The sequence below is a fragment of the Delphinus delphis genome, chromosome 7 (assembly GCF_949987515.2).
Source record: "Delphinus delphis chromosome 7, mDelDel1.2, whole genome shotgun sequence".
Taxonomy (NCBI): Eukaryota; Metazoa; Chordata; class Mammalia; order Artiodactyla; family Delphinidae; genus Delphinus; species Delphinus delphis.
Window position 1 is genome coordinate 7958187 of NC_082689.1, and position 16149 is coordinate 7974335.

The 16149-nt window shown below is 39.5% G+C and overlaps 1 protein-coding gene and 1 non-coding gene across 3 annotated transcripts in view; one reads left to right on the forward strand and one right to left on the reverse strand.

The window, feature by feature from the left end:
- The window catches only part of DIS3L2 (DIS3 like 3'-5' exoribonuclease 2), a 373782-nt gene that overhangs the window by 254327 nt on the left and 103306 nt on the right, over window positions 1-16149 (reverse strand). The window lies entirely within an intron of this gene.
- Window positions 380-482, forward strand: LOC132428828 (U6 spliceosomal RNA). The gene has a single exon (XR_009520220.1). It is a non-coding gene; the product is annotated as a U6 spliceosomal RNA (small nuclear RNA).

A 16149-nucleotide genomic window follows, 5' to 3' on the forward strand; every position in this document is an offset into this window, starting at 1 on the left:
TTTTAGGCACTAAATTCACTTTTGAGTTACTAAAGCAGAGAATGCTGTATGGTAGCAGGGTTTAATGAATAAATCAAGTCATTCAAAACCGTATAATTAAAATATAAATTAATACATTGCATTTTTAAAGTATTTTCATTCTATTTTTGTTATCACAGTACAAACAAGAATAAAATAAATGTTACGGGGGAAAAAGATCACCTTAAAGTCATAGGATACAACAGGCACTCTAAAACCGTTCCATATCACATATTGGTTAAGAATGAGGGTTGTGGAACTCCTACGAGAAATGGCTAACTCAAGTCTAGAAAAGGAAACAAACAAGATGAAACTGGGGACTTCCCTGGTGGCACAGTGGTTAAGAATCCGCCTGCCACGCTCGCTTCAGCAGCACATATACTAAAATTGGAACGATACAAAGAAGATTAGCATGGCCCCTGCACAAGGATGACACGCAAACTCGTGAAGCGTTCCATATTTTTTACTCCAATAAAGATGTTAAAAAATAAATAAATAAATAAAAAGAAAAATCACTAAAGCACTGAAAGTTATTGGAGCTATAGGATGCTACGGCCATTTTCATTCTTAATGAAATGTCAGCCATAATGTTGAATAAAAATGTACTGGATTAAAAATTTTAAGTGTATAGAAAAAAAAAAGAATCCGCCTGCCAATGCAGGGGACACAGTTTCTATCCCTGGTCCGGGAAGATCCCACATGCCGCGGAGGAACTAAGCCCGTGCACCACAGCTGCTGAAGCCCGCGTGCCTCGAGCCCGTGCTCCACAACAAGAGAAGCCACAGCAATGAGAAGCCCGCGCACCATAACAAGAGAAGCCACAGCAATGAGAAGCCCACGCACCACAACAAAGGGTAGCCCCACTCGCCACAACTAGATGCAGCCACAAATAAATAAACAAACAATCAAACAAACTAAAAAAAAAAAAAGAACCTGGAAGATCTTGTCATATGGGAAAAACAAGCAAGCTATCACAGGCTACTAGAGCCTCATCTAAAGGACTCAGGAATCATCATGAAAGGGCTCTCTCTGGTCAACCTCAGAAAATTCTAAACATTTATCCTACTTTTCCTATATAAAATGTACCTCAGGTTAGCCAAACAGTTGATGAGGTAAAATTCTTCTTTATAGAAGAGTTTCAGCTAACTAAGAAGGAATGACTTAAAGACTTTCATTATCACCATTCTGATATCCCTACTGAAATGATGGATGCAGAAGATGACCATCAATGGTTGCAAAATGCTGATGGGGACGGAGTTTTATAATAGATGGACCAGAGCAACAATACCTGAACCCACTGATTAATACAAATATCATAAAAAGAGAAAGAACCAAAGTACTTCCTGATGTACTATAATTAGGAAGTAAATACTATACTGGTGTATGTACTATAATTAGGAAGTAAATACCACCATCTGTGAAGTATTTTCCCCTAACTTGAACTTAAATCTGACCTGATATAGGTAACAGAGGAAGACGTTAAACACCACTAGGGAGAGGATCCATTTACACTCACTCCCTAGATGATTTCATCTAGTCTCATGGCTTTAAATATCTCTATATGCTATTAACTCCAAAAATTAAATGCCTCGCCTCAACCCTTCCCCCAAATTCCAGACACATATCCAATTGCCTACTTGACATCTTCATTTGGATGTCAGCTGGCGCCTCAAACAGGAGAACCCTTGGTCCCCACCAGAACCCATTCCTCTCCCAGCACTGCCTCTCTCGGCAGATGGCACCAAACTGGGGCATCACCCTTGACTCTCTCCTTCTCACACCCCACATCCAATTATCAAGAGAGCCTTCCTGTAAAATATATCTTCTTGCCATTTCCACTGTTACTATAAAAATCCAAGCAACCTTTATCTCCTTGCAGAACTACTGTAATAACTGGTCTCCTGAATTCTATTTTGGACCAAAGGAACTAGAGTGATCTTTTTTTTTTTTTTTTTGGGCTGCGTTGGGTCTTCGTTGCTGCAGGCGGACTTTCTCTAGTTGTGGAAAGTGGGGGCTACTCTTCATTGCAGTGCACGGGCTCCTCATTGCGGCAGCTTCTCTTGTTGCAGAGCACTGGTTCTAGGCACGCGGGCTTCAGCAGTTGTGGTGCACAGGCTTCAGTAGTTGTGGCACACAGGTTTAGGTGCTCCACGGCATGTGGGATCTTCCCAGACCAGGGCTCAAACCCATGTCCCCTGCACTGGCAGGTGGATTCTTAACCACTGCGCCACCAGGGAAGCCTTTGAGTGATCTTTTTAAAACAAATCAGATCATGTCATTCTCGCAATAGCTTCCCAACATCCTTTCATCACCAAGCCACAAGGTGTTGTCAAATCTGGCCCATATCTATTTTTGCATTCTCATTTTCTACAACTTCTTCCTCTGCAAATTACACTCCAATCCTAGAGTTCTTCTCGCTATTCATAGAATACTAAAATCTTCCATCTTGAGATTTTTACAATTGCTGTCCCCTCTATCTGGAAAACTCTTTGCCCAGCTATTCACAGGGATTGCTCTCTTCATTTTGGTTAGGTCTCTGCTCAAATATCCTCCTCTCAGAGAGGCATTCCCTGATCACATTAACTAAAACAGCTCCACCTCGCTGTTATGACTCTATTTCTTACCCTGCTTTATTTCTCATCACTGCACTTATCACTACCTGATAATATATTATATACTTACCTGACAATATATTATATACTTTCTGTCTCCCAACTAGGATGTGGGTTTCATAAGCACAAAGGCTATTTTATTCACTGCTATATTCTAAGAGTTAGGAATAGCATTTAGTACTCACTCAAATATATGTTGAATGAATGAACAGCAATTAAGTAGGAAATGACCTGTTCAGAGTCTATCTTCCCTGATAAGTATAAACTCCATGAAGTCACATTATATACTCAAGTCTCATCTGAATGAATAAAGAACCAGAGACGGCATACTGCATCTAACATTTCCACACATCTAAACTCTACCCATCTCTCAAGACCTAGTCCAAATGCCTTGGATTTTCTATAACCCAGAATCCACCACATAGTCTTCTCAGGTCCTCCTCATGCCCTGCTACCTGCCCCAGACCAGAGTAATTTCTTCCTTTTCTAAAGTCCCAAAGCAATTTATACACACCTCTTCTACGGCACTTCTCATTTTTTTCACTACGCTAGTGGTATCTAGGTATGTGATTTACCTCATCTGTTAAGGCTGTTTGCTCACCAATAATATCTCTCTGTATATTCTATGGCAACTTGCATAATCAATCTAGGTGCTCAATATTTGATGAATAAACATTATTTGATGGATAAAAGGGTAGAAAAATGAAAAAAGGAATATAAAAGACTATCAGGATGCAAGAGAGTTTTCAGAACAGTTTCCAGACACACGAATATGTGGATTAGAAAGTAGAAGCCCAATTTTCCCTGGATCTGTAAAGTAAGGGGCCTTCTTCTGTGGGACTGACCTTGAAAGAGTTGAAAAGTCTAGCTCAGTGGTTCTCAGTTTTGAAGTTTAGCAGATCCTGCTGAGAATCAGAAGAAAGCTATAACTCCTTCCTCCACAGAAAAATGCACATCTACAAGTAGACAGAAAGTACTCTATAAGAATTTAAGAGTAAGGGGAGTAAAAAGTCTGGTGCTGGAGGCTACCAGTTCAGGTTGGTCAGTATTTTGGAGAGCTCTGGGCTCGAAGTGAAAGGAGGGAGGCCTCAGGAGAATGGATATATTACTGACCTGGTTAACTGAGGACTTTAAAACTTCCTCTGGTTTCCTCCACAGACCTGAGAGAGAGGCAGCTGACTGCACTTATTATTCTGAGTGCACGCTGCAACTGGGATTACTTCTCCCTTGGAGATTTAGTCTAGTCTCTGGAGGACAGGACAGAAACAGATCAGTGAGGGAACCAAATCACTGGGTCACACAGAACTGTTTCACTCTCAAGTCTTGTTGCATGAACGGGATAGGATGAGCATCACATAACTCTGCTAATAAAAATAAACAGTGAAAATGCAAATACAAACACACACACACACACACACACACACACACACACACACACACAGAGAAATGTTTGTCAGATATACCCTGAAGTTAGTTTTACCATGGATACATCTGTAATCTACCTATTGTCTCCTTTTGGAAGGTGAAATTGGGCGACAGAGTGGTGTGGCAGTGTAATGAAGGGAAAAGGTGATCCCCTTTCTCCAACAGGTTGCAATCTCTGGCGGGCGGAGAGCAGTAATGTGGCCTCTTCAGTAGTACTTGGGAGGAACCCTGAAAACCGTTAGGGATGAAATTGAGAGGAGGCTATTAGAAGCTTACCACTGAAAGGAATAGGCCTACGCCCAGAATCTTGAGCTCTGAGACACAGAGAAGAAGAGATACACCTTTTGGAAAAGGAGAGTGGGTGTAGCATGACTTCTGTACTTTAAGGGGAACCCTGTGTTAGCAAAGGAATAGCAAAATGCCTTATAGAATATCCCTAATTCGAAGACAAGAACACTTGCTAAATCAGAGACATGATGCAACCATGTGAATGGAAAATGTCTAAGGAAGACGCTAATCTAAAAGGCTGGCAGAATTTTAGAAAATAATATTTGAGAAAATATATAGGGAAATACATTTTAAACATAACCAAAAAGCACTGCCATGAAAGAAGATAATGATAAACTCAACTCCATTAAAAGTAAATTTTTCCTTTTATCCTAAAATAATGTAAAAGAAATTTAAAAAGATAAGCCATAGAAGTACTCAAATCCAGAATATATAAAGAACTGCTATAGATCAATGAAAGACAATCCAACAGAGAAATGGGGAAAAGGCTTAAAGGCACTTAACAAAATAGTGGCTCTTTACTGCCAAATAAACAAAAAAGATGGAAAGCTGCTCAGCCTCGTTTGTCATCAGAGAAATGCAAATTAAAACCACAATGAGATATCACCACAAACCCACAGGCAGGCAAAAACTAAAAATCCTGACAATACCAAATGTCAGCAAGAATGTACCGCGACACTTTGCTGGTATAAATGTAAACTGGTCCAGCCCTTTGTGAAACAGATCAAGACTGTGAGGGAAAGCAGAAAACAGATCTACTCAACTCCCGCCCTGGCTTATTCCACTACACTGCCCTGCATCCCTCAGGATTTTGACAGGTGAACACAGGAAAAGGAGACTAAGATGGGAAAGGACACATATGCAAAAGCAAGGAGATAAGAAAATACAAATTTTCCCTCAGGAAAGGCAAGTAGTAGTGAAAATGTACAGTAGGAGTGAGAAAAGAGGATGAAGAAGCAAACATGAAGAGCACCGAATGCCAAGTTAATGAGTCTGGTCTTTACTGTAAAGTTAGTAAAGTGAGAAGTAGGGAAAAGTGGTTAAGAGAAGGAACTGTAGTCAACACACCTGGGTTTGCATCATGGCTCTGCTGCTTAGTAGCTATGCCACTTTGGCAAAGCTATGTAATCTCTTTGAACCTCAGTTTCACTATATTTAATGGGGACAAGAGTACCCAATATCATAAGATTATTGTGGAACTGAGATAATATATGAAAAGCTCTTAGCACAGGTGCCAGGAACAAAGTTGTAAGTGAATCTGTATAGAAGGAAACAAATTTAGTCTTTAGAACCAGAAAGTCCAAGGTGATGGGGAACATCCAGGTGGTAGCTGGAAATGTAGATCAGGAGATGGGAAGAGTGTACTGGAGGACAGAAATCCAGATTAGGAAGTTAACCACAATGGTTCAGCAAAGGCAAAGCTTCTCTGAAAACAGAAGCTGAGAACAGAGCACTGAGAAAAGGAACACACAAGGAACAGGAGTTAGTGAAGCAGAGAGAATTTAAATATAATTATGAACACGTTAAACACTAAGACTTCTATTATCACTCTTCACATTCATATTGCACTATCTTCCCTGTGCTTTACACACATTAACTAATTTGATCTACACAACCACCCTGGGTGATACACAGGAGAATAATTATCTCCATCTCACAGGAAAAAACAGGTTCAGACATGTCACAATCCCAGAGCTACTAAATAGCAGAGCTGTGACATGACCACAGATCCAGGGCTCTAAGTCCAGCTCTCAGTCCTGGACACTCGTATGGGAGATTTCCTGCAAACAGATTCAGAGTGAGCTTTGCATGTACATCTCCCGCCAACACCCACTGCATGAAACACCTCTGCATCTTTTGCCTGCCTGGCAAATAATCAAAATTCAAGATCCAGCTCTTCTGTGACTGCTTCTCTGACTAAACTCCCCCATCTCTTAAGAAATGTTGTTTCCTTCCTTTGTTCACTGCTATTCCTTACCTATTGATTCATTATAAGTTTGTTGATCAAGTTATATTCCATTTATTTGTTTACATATTTCTCTCTTCCACCAGACAGCAAACCATACCACATTCATTTTTTATATTCTCCAGAGGCTCCCAAAATGCTTGGCATATAAAACATGCTCAATAAATATTAGTTTCCTTTTCTCTTCTTCTGACGAAAATGAGAAAGACTTGAATTGGCTGTAAAAGAAGAATTCTAAAAAAATTACAAGAAATAAATAACTACCAAGCAGCAAGAGCCAGCTAAATTCAGATGCTTATCTACATGATACTGCATGATAACTGCACTGCCCTCCACTACTACACTGTCTGGAAACCAGGGACGAGCCACCAGTTATTTTATCAGAGTTGAAACTTATCACCATAAGAAGCAAATATAAGTACGCATGCAAATGAATAAAACTGGAAGACATTTAAATAAATGCATTTTCCTAAAATAATTCTAGACCTTCATATTTAAATTATAACTCCAGTTTCAATATGGACCCAAATGTAACCATAAAGTTCACTGTCACCAATTTAAAACATTTTTAGCTAGAAAAATCATGAATGCCTGAAGACGAGAAAGCCAAAATGTGAGCACAGCTTCCAGGGATGTTTCCTGATTTCTGCAGAGTGTGAAGTACCAATCTGTCCCTTAGAAGGCGTGTGGGGGGATGTCTACACTGAGCTGTAAATCAGATCAACCGCAAAGAGCAACTCAAACTCAACAGAGTCAAGAAACCGGTCACTTTAAAACTCAATTAGTTTTTTTCTTCTCCCTCCTTTTATAATTAATATAATGTATTTCAAAACTGGGGAGCAAAAGTACCTGTAACCAATTTAGATGCAATCGTAAATAAAAACGCCACGTAACATTCCCAAACTCCAAGCATGAAACATTTCACAGTCTCCCGGTGTACCGATATAAAAAACCCTTCCTTGAACATAAAAGCCATCTTTGAAGAGTGCTATTTTAAATCTCATAAAGACAACAAGTCTATATTAGCACTGGAAAATTCTGTTCCAAGCAAATAAATTCTATGACATTCCCCTGGGGCAGGGGTTGCTGTCAACTTGGTAAAATGGAGCTTCTCCAAAGAGATTTACATATGCCTATGTCCACAGGCACTTTCTGCTGAAAGGGCTGTGTACAACAGTGTCAGCTGAAGGCTTTGTGCACAGGAGATAATGCCCTGCCTATCCCACTACCTGAGCCTCTGATTCAGAGCTAATGCATGTCATGAAGTCCACCTAGGAGCCGCTTTTCGTTTCCTGGCTTCTCTGGCTGGGCTTAAGTGACAGTACTCACTTGCCACACATGTTTTAACAAACTTTCAAATCCCTTAATGGCATGCTTGGGACAAAGTATAATACACTGTTCAGGAAATAACCTTGGAGCCAAGAAAAGCAATTGATATTTCCACAGGGAGTTCCTGACAAGGCTTGCCAATAAGCTTCTTTCATTTTAAAACATGATCATGGATACTATCATTTTAAAGACATATTACAGACGTTCTTAAAGATATATATGTTAATTGGGAACTTTGTTTGCCTATGGCAGTTTAATCCAAGAGTGCCTTTTATTTAGTTAACAGGAGTAGAAGAAACTGTCCCCATTCTTCCCAGTTATTCAGGCCCAAAATCTTGTTATCCTTATCAACGGATCAATTCCTCCCTCCCTCCCCCCCCCACCCCCCAATTACATCCATCAGCTCATCCTATCGCTCTATCTTCATCGCCACCATGGCCACCCTGACTGATGCACAGGCCCTACCTGATCTCTGCCCCCACCCTGTGATCCTGCTGACTTCATCTCCAACTATTCCCCACCTCAGCATCTTTGCTATCCCTTGAACACGTTAGGCATGTATTCACTGTTCCCCAAGATCTTCCCAAGGACAGCTCCCTCACTTCCTTCAGTTCTTACTCAAAGTCACCTCCTCAAGGCAGCCTTCTTTGGTCACCCTATTTAAAATCTCAACCCACCCCCAAATTCATATCTCCCTTATTTTACTTATTTTTCCTCTTCAGTACCTACCACTATTGAGCGTGGTATTTTATTTACATTATTAAGTCTTCCCCAGTGAAACACAAGCTCCATGAAAGTGGGGACGTTTTCTCCTGTTTATTCACTGTTATATTGCCAATACTTAATATAGCACCTAACACAATGTCTCCGACACAATTCCATCCTAATGTGCTACTATCACCTTAAACTCAAACCATCAAACACCACTCTAGTCCTTCCCCTCAAAGCACCTCCCCTTCCTGTTCTCTTTTTTATTAACACCATGACCACTTTCTTCCAGGCCTTTCAAACTCAAAACCTCACAACCATATTTGACTCTTTCTACTGCCAAACATACTGCTTCACCAAATCCTTCACTTGTCTTTTTACAAGAGCGCTTATATTTCCACAAATTCCCTGGTATTCTCAGGACCATCCTACAAACTTCCAGAAAAAAAAAAGATCTGATTAAACTACCTTTTTACTCAAAATTTTTGATGGATTTCTCTTCCCTGGAGAAACTAATTCTCTGTGCTTTGGCTTATCATTCAAAGACCTTGACCTTCTCAATGCCCACTGACCTTTTTTAACCATTTTAATCTTATCTGCCAGTTCCTTCCATTATACACCATTCACAGGCCACCGCAAACTCTTTCCTGGCTTAGATCACATCAACTCAAAAACAGGCTTCTAGCAACTTAGAACAGCAGGATCTGTCTCCCTTTGTCCATTTCTCTGTGAGTACAGTAAGGAAAACCATATAACTCCCTTGTTAAATTGTTTGATTCTTTTTAAAAAATATTTTAAGAAAGAAAGGAAACAGGGCTCTTGGAGAAATGATCGGTATCTGTCAAGGAGCCCTCTGTGCAGAGCAGGCCTGGACTGAAGGAGAGGCAGAGTGCAGACGTCTAATGAGTCTGGCTTTAGGGTCTCTGGACACTGTTCCGAAGGGATCACGGGACTTGAAACAGAATTATGGGTGTCTTGTAACACATGCCCTCTCTCCTTTTCTGCACGGCCACCACAAGAAACTAACTAACCACAACTTCACCCTGATACAACCAAGCCTCTGTGCCTAGTCACCAAAGAGAGTAAGAAGCAGGCATACTTCCCCTAGAGGAGAGACAATTCACAGAACACAGCAGATTCCAACTAGAATAATCTCCGTAGCAAGGTATTATGTACTTTGATGCTAGAAATGAGCAGAGGTGGGGAAGAGAATTTGGCAGAATATCACACCAAGTTCCGAAACTCAGGAACAAATAAAGTCAGGCAAGAGGGTGGATAGAAAGAAACCTGGGTAAGCCCCAGGGGAGAGTTCCCAAGAGAGAGAAGAACTAGACAGAAGAACTTCCAAGAACAGAGTTCATGGAAGGAATAGACAATTACTGAGATTTAGTGAAAGAATACATACATTTACATGTAACTTTGTACTCAGTGACTGCTTTTCCCTTAACCTTACTCTTTATTGTATTTTGACTTAAGTCTCTAAAACATACTCAATGTATTAATAATGAGTGTTTTAACTGCAAGAGACAGAATAACTTGAATTGGCTGATTAGCTTACGTAAGTAACTGATTAGCTTACATAATTGAGTCAATCTGATCATATTGAGAGGCCCATCTGATATTTGCAGAGGGAGGGAGTGATAGGGGGCCGGCGGGGCGCTCTCAGATTTCCTCAATATTAGCTCCAAAACCAGGGCAGCCTCTCTCTTCGTGTGTCAAGAAGGATTCCAGGAGCTTCAGAATATATCCCATCCTCTTACAGACCACAGTGGGAAAAAAGAGAGAAATTCTTGCCCAGGTGCTCTGCAAAAAAATCTCGGGACTAGGCTTCTGGGGTTGATTTTGGTCACATGCCCAGTCCTGAATCCATCGCTGTAGCAAGGAGGTAGACTAGACGGTACTCCCCTGCATCTGAGGAATGTGGCCAGTTCTTCAATCCTAGTAAAGAACAAAGCTGAAGTCTCCTTAGAAATGCTCAAAGTGGGGTTCTTTTGAAAGATAATTCTTTGTATTTTTATTCATAGTAGAAGCCTACTAGTAATAATTTCCACCTGTTTCCATGAATCAAAGATCATTCCCCTTTTAGAATCACAACCATTTCTGACATGGAATCAAAGCAAGAATGTTAACATCATTCAGGAAAGAAAACAACCTAAAAAGTTTAAACAACATGCTCATGGATGTAGAGCGCATGTCAAATAAAGATTATTTGTATTTGAAGTTTTTACATGTATAGAGACTTAGCTGCAGTACCTGACCTCAGATTCCTTCACATCACACCATCTGTAGCAAAATGAATTTCACATCCTTGAGACACACTTCAATATGCTGGACCACACTGAAGAATAAGCTCAATTTGTAGACCATTCCAGAAAACCAGACAGTATACAATGAAAATTTTTCAGAGCAAGGGATATTCAGGACATTAATGTAAGGGCCACAGTCCCAGAGCCTAAGGATGTTCCATATAGCCAATTTACTAATAACAGATTAACCACAATTATCCGAAAAGTCAGCCAACACTTGAACTACCACACTCATGTACTGATAATAAAAACTGAAACCACATTTGATTAGTGGTTGCTGGCACACTATAAGCTGTGTGCCTATTGCTAGATTTTTAAATAGATTTAAGGTATGGCCAACTCTAAAAAATTTACTTGTATCTGCAACCATCCTTTCCTTCTTCCCACCTCAAACCACAGATAGAGTGATCCAGCTTTGGATACTATTTCTTGCCTTGAGGGCTTTGCTCATAGGGTAGTGCCTTCTCCCCCACTATTTCACTGCCCCCTCCTTCTACATGGATAAACTTTCTCATGTCATCATACAGATGTTCTCTATCATTTCCCATCTTTGAAAACATTTTCATAAAACTGAAGTAGCTATACTAACATCACACAAAGTGGAATTCAAGAAAAAAAAGTATTACAGGGGTCAAAGAGGATCATTTCATGTTAATAAAAAAGTTAATGCATTAGCAAGATATAATGACTGTAAATGTACATGCACCTAATAAAAAAAGCTTCAAACCAGATGAAGCAAAAACTGACAAAAGTAAAGGGAGAAATAAACAAATCCTCATAAATATTTATCAAATAAGTAATAAAACAACTAGACAAAAAAACAGTAACACAGAAGATCTGAAATAAATAAATAAATGTATACATACACACACACATATATAATCTCAGAGGTCCTTATCCATAGTACATGAAGTCTTACAATTCATTAACACAAAGACAAACCAATTAAAAAATGGGTTAAAGAGTTGCATAGACATCTCAGAAAAGACTAAATGTATATAAATGGCCAATGAGCATATACACACACAAAATGTTCAGTATCATTTTCTCATCAGGAAAATGCAAAACAAAAGATAACAAACAACTACAACAACAAAAAGTAATATTATTATCCGCCCACAAGAATGGCTAAAATACTACTACTATATTCTGGTAAGGAAGTGGAGAAACAGAATCTCTCATACATTTTTAATGGTAGTGAAAAATGGTACAACTACTTTGGAAAACAGCTTTATGGTTTTTTATAAAGACAAACATATGTTTACCATATGACCCAGCAATTCCACTTCTAGGCATTTGACCAAGAGAAATAAAAACATATGTTCATACAAAGACACGTACAGCAACATTCATAGCAGTTTTATTCTTAATGGTCAAAAGCTGAAAATAATCCAAACGTCCTTCAGCTGGTGGATGGGTAAACAAACTCTGGGACATCAACACAATGGAATACTATTTAGCAACACAAAACGACATGGATGAATCCCAAATGCATTATGCTAATAGAAAAAGGCCAGACTCAAAATAATTCCATTTATATGACATTCCGCAAAAGACAAATCCATAGGGACATAAAACAGATTAGTGGTTGGCAGGGGCTGTGGGGTAAGGGGAAGTGTTGGCTAAAAAGAGACACAAGGGAATTTGTGGGTAGGACGGAACTGTTTTCCATCTTGACTGTGGTAGAGGTTACACATAGCTATACATCCTTTAAAATTCATAGAACTGAATGCTAAAAAGGGTAAATTTTACTATATGCTAATATGTGAACCAAATAAATCTCTTTGTACCCAAGCCAAACAAGCTCAGCATCCATATACAGTGGGGAGCAAAAACTCAATTAAAACATTGAAAGTATGAGCCCAAGTTATCAACTGAAAATACCACATATTTTTCATTCTGACAAAATTTAAAACCCAATAAACATTTATTAAAACCTTATAATGTGCAAGGCATCTATTAGGCATTAAATAACTCCTCCGTACAGTGAGGTGACACTTAATAGTTAACAAAATACTTTCAAAAATATCATCATTAGTATTGGCCTACTGATACCTGGAAATAAGTAGGGCCCACAGAGCACATTCCCAAATACCTTCAAGCAGAAGTAAATATCATTTGAATGGCATAAGCTCCAACAAAAGGAATGATTGCTTCCTGCTGAGATGACCAAGAAGGGCTTAGAAAGATGGTGGTTAACAGCATGGATATTATGGTGGTTAACAGCATGGATATTATGAAAAACATGATATAGAAAAAGTCCAGGAAGTAGGCATGTCTGAGGAACAAGTAGACAGATGTAGTTAGAGCTGGACACTTCTGAAACGTCACACACACACAAATCCAAAAGGAAGACTGAGCTCTTCCTTGCCGAAGACCGCCTTGAATGTCATCCATGCACACACAGTTTATTTCTTTTCTTTTTTCTCAACTTGATGCTTAAAAGAAAGATAGCCATCAAGACAAATATCAAGAGAGAAATGATATGGACTTCCCTGGAGGTCCAGTGGTTAAGACTCTGTGCTTCCACTGCAGGGGGCACGGGTTCGATCCCTGGTCAGGGAACTAAGATCCTATGTGCCATGCAGCACAGCCAGAAAAAAAGGATAGAAATGATACGATACTCTATACACGGGTAGAGCCGAGGTTCTTGTACACCAAGCGCCACTGATTAACCGGCTATAGGATTCCATGTAAAATAGCTAGAACTCCCAACTTTAAAAGAACACAAGCTCAAAAATAATATGGTACAATGATGGGGAATCACAGCCTGAGTGAGGAGGCAAGGATTGAAGCCTGAGTAAGAAAGGTGACCTAGTAGAATAGCAGGCAATGTCAGCATATTGGTTACAAACAGGGATGAGCAAATAAGTAAATATATGGACAATAAGAGCCAGGTTTCTCATCATTAAAGAAGAGAGTTACAAATACCGAAAGGGTGAAACTATAATGAACCCTGTGGTGTTGCACTGGAATTGGAGCTTTTAGTGTAAACTCACAGTTTTCAAGATAGGTAGGTAGGCAGGTAGCTACCTAGTCAGATAGACAGACAGACAGAGACAGACAGACACAGAGATATAAGTAAATACTTATATTTCTTAGCTCTCTTCATTGAGAAGGCTTGGGAGCATCTGGATTTATGCACTAAACGGTACCAGGACTTCTTAAAAAATGGCTAATTTCTTGGCTAACACAGGGAAAGATGAGGCTGGAACATCTCCAGAATATAAAGTGTTCAAAGGATGACAAGAACATGTCAAAATGACACAGGAACCAACTTAGGGGGCGTCCACTGGCCAAATCTGGGGCAATGGAGCAAAATAAGGAGAGTAACAGATTACTCCTCTGGAAAATTACATAATCTACTCTTTCCCCCAAAAGGCATCTCTATACTAAACATACCCACTTCTCAGGAATTGCGAATTCAAACACTTGCTCGATGATACAGTAGTGCCTTTCTCTCCCTTTAAGATTTCCACTATCACTTCCATATCATTGGGTCATGACAGCATGAGCACCTGTCTCTCCCTATAATAAGCCACCTAAACTTGGACCAGACAAGGATGGAGAAGTGGCCTCTCAGCATAGATGACTCCAGAGAAAGCAACATGTCTCAATCGCTGAAGCCAAGGCAGGCTTTCCTCTACCTCAGCACACCCGGAGCTGGAGGCCCCAGCAGGTGGACAAGAGGACCCTACGAACCTAAAGCAAATCTCCTAAGATCTTTGAATAAGCATTGATAAGTATATTTGTGTAAGGAAGTTGTTTTCTTTCAGAGCAAAAACTAACGTGTTTCTGCTGTTGGTCCTGTTGTTCTTTTTACCTTGTTCAGCCCTGAGTATGGTATAGCATCATTACTTCAGACAATAAGGTGGGGCAGACTTTCACTAATGAGGCAGTTCCTTCTCCACTATGGAGACTATATTTCTGAACAACTGTATATAATCCAATATCATTTTCAATTCATATTTCACATAAAGTCATATTTCATTTCAAACCAACAAGACCTCAAATGTTCCCTATGGGCTCTATGCACAGAACTGTACTTCCAAGGTTCAGAAGTTGACACAACAGAGGAAGCTATTGTGAACTCTAAGACCAGTCTGGCTACCACATATAAAATTATCCCTGGAGGAAATCTGCTTATGTGATTTAGCTTTGAAGAAGAAGTAGGAAAAAAAAAAGAAAAAGAAACCTGGCCAAGCTGTAAAGTGCAGTGGAAGTGTATGTGCACATGTATTCACAACAGTGTAAGAGCAAGGAGCTTATCTGCATTGTGGTCAACCTTCTTTTCAAGTTAAGACCTACCCAAAGCTTTGGGAAGAACGTTACATTAACAAGAGGCTCTCCAGCTTCACTGTTTAAGTCTCCAGTCACGTAAGAAACATGTTTTTGCTTTCCCGTTAGTACTTCCTTCCTTGCTTCGCAGACAGCTAAGCTCAGGTACCAAACAGAAAGCTATTTTTCAACAAGTGCGGCCTAAAGGGATCTCTTTGGGGTTACGCAGTCACTGACAGCCCAAATACTACTTTCAAAATCAGATGTTAAAATCTGGTTTTAAAAGAATTATTCTAAAGTCATCTAGATTTGGGGCTTACACTGGGTTAAGTGGTGCTATTATTTGGATACTTAAGCCAATGGTGAGTCTTCTGATGGTAGAGTAACATTTTTTTAACCAAAAGTTTCTAAAAGCACAGGGCTAGAAATATAATTTTCATACTCTTTTATTTGAATCATTTTAAAAGCTTTCATCTTTCCCCCACTTTGACAGAAGCATAAAAAATGAGCTCAATGTAAGCTGGTACTGCCATATAACCTCACAGTTTATGCCACTGCAAAAATTCTTCTGCAAATTACCCTGGGCAGAGATTTCTGTATACAAAGTATCAGCCAAGAACAAATTTTTATAGCTGACTTCTAAACCCTTTAAAATTGCATTTTATAATGGAAATACTGAGAGATGCTTTACCCTTAAAGCACTATTTTAATATTTCTAGCTTTTCCAGAATACAATACTATGAACTCAGGACCAGAGATGCAAAACAGAAGAAGCCATAAGTTATAAAGCTATTTTTTTAAAATAGGCACAAATAAAAATGTTTTATGGATCAAACATGTTTACATGCATTTACCTGCCATACCTATTACATTTCATTTTCAAATGCTTTCCTAAACCATTTAGTCAGTATTTCTATCTGTGGACATTTTATCCCAAAGATTCTTTGTGATCAATGATTGACTTCAACGTGGCTTTACACTCTTTCAACCATATAGAGTCCAGTCCCTGTTTCCACACTTGGGAAAAGTAGGGATATTATCTAACTTCATATTGTTTCAAGGAAGAGGAAGGCTGTAAACCAGCATGAGTCTTAGAAAACTTGGAACAGCAGGAAGCCATTTCTGGGAAGTAAGTACCCAAAACAAAGAAAATCTGTGACAAGGACATCCCAGGGCACAGCATAAACACAGGCTAGTAGACATCTGTGGCTAAATGAAT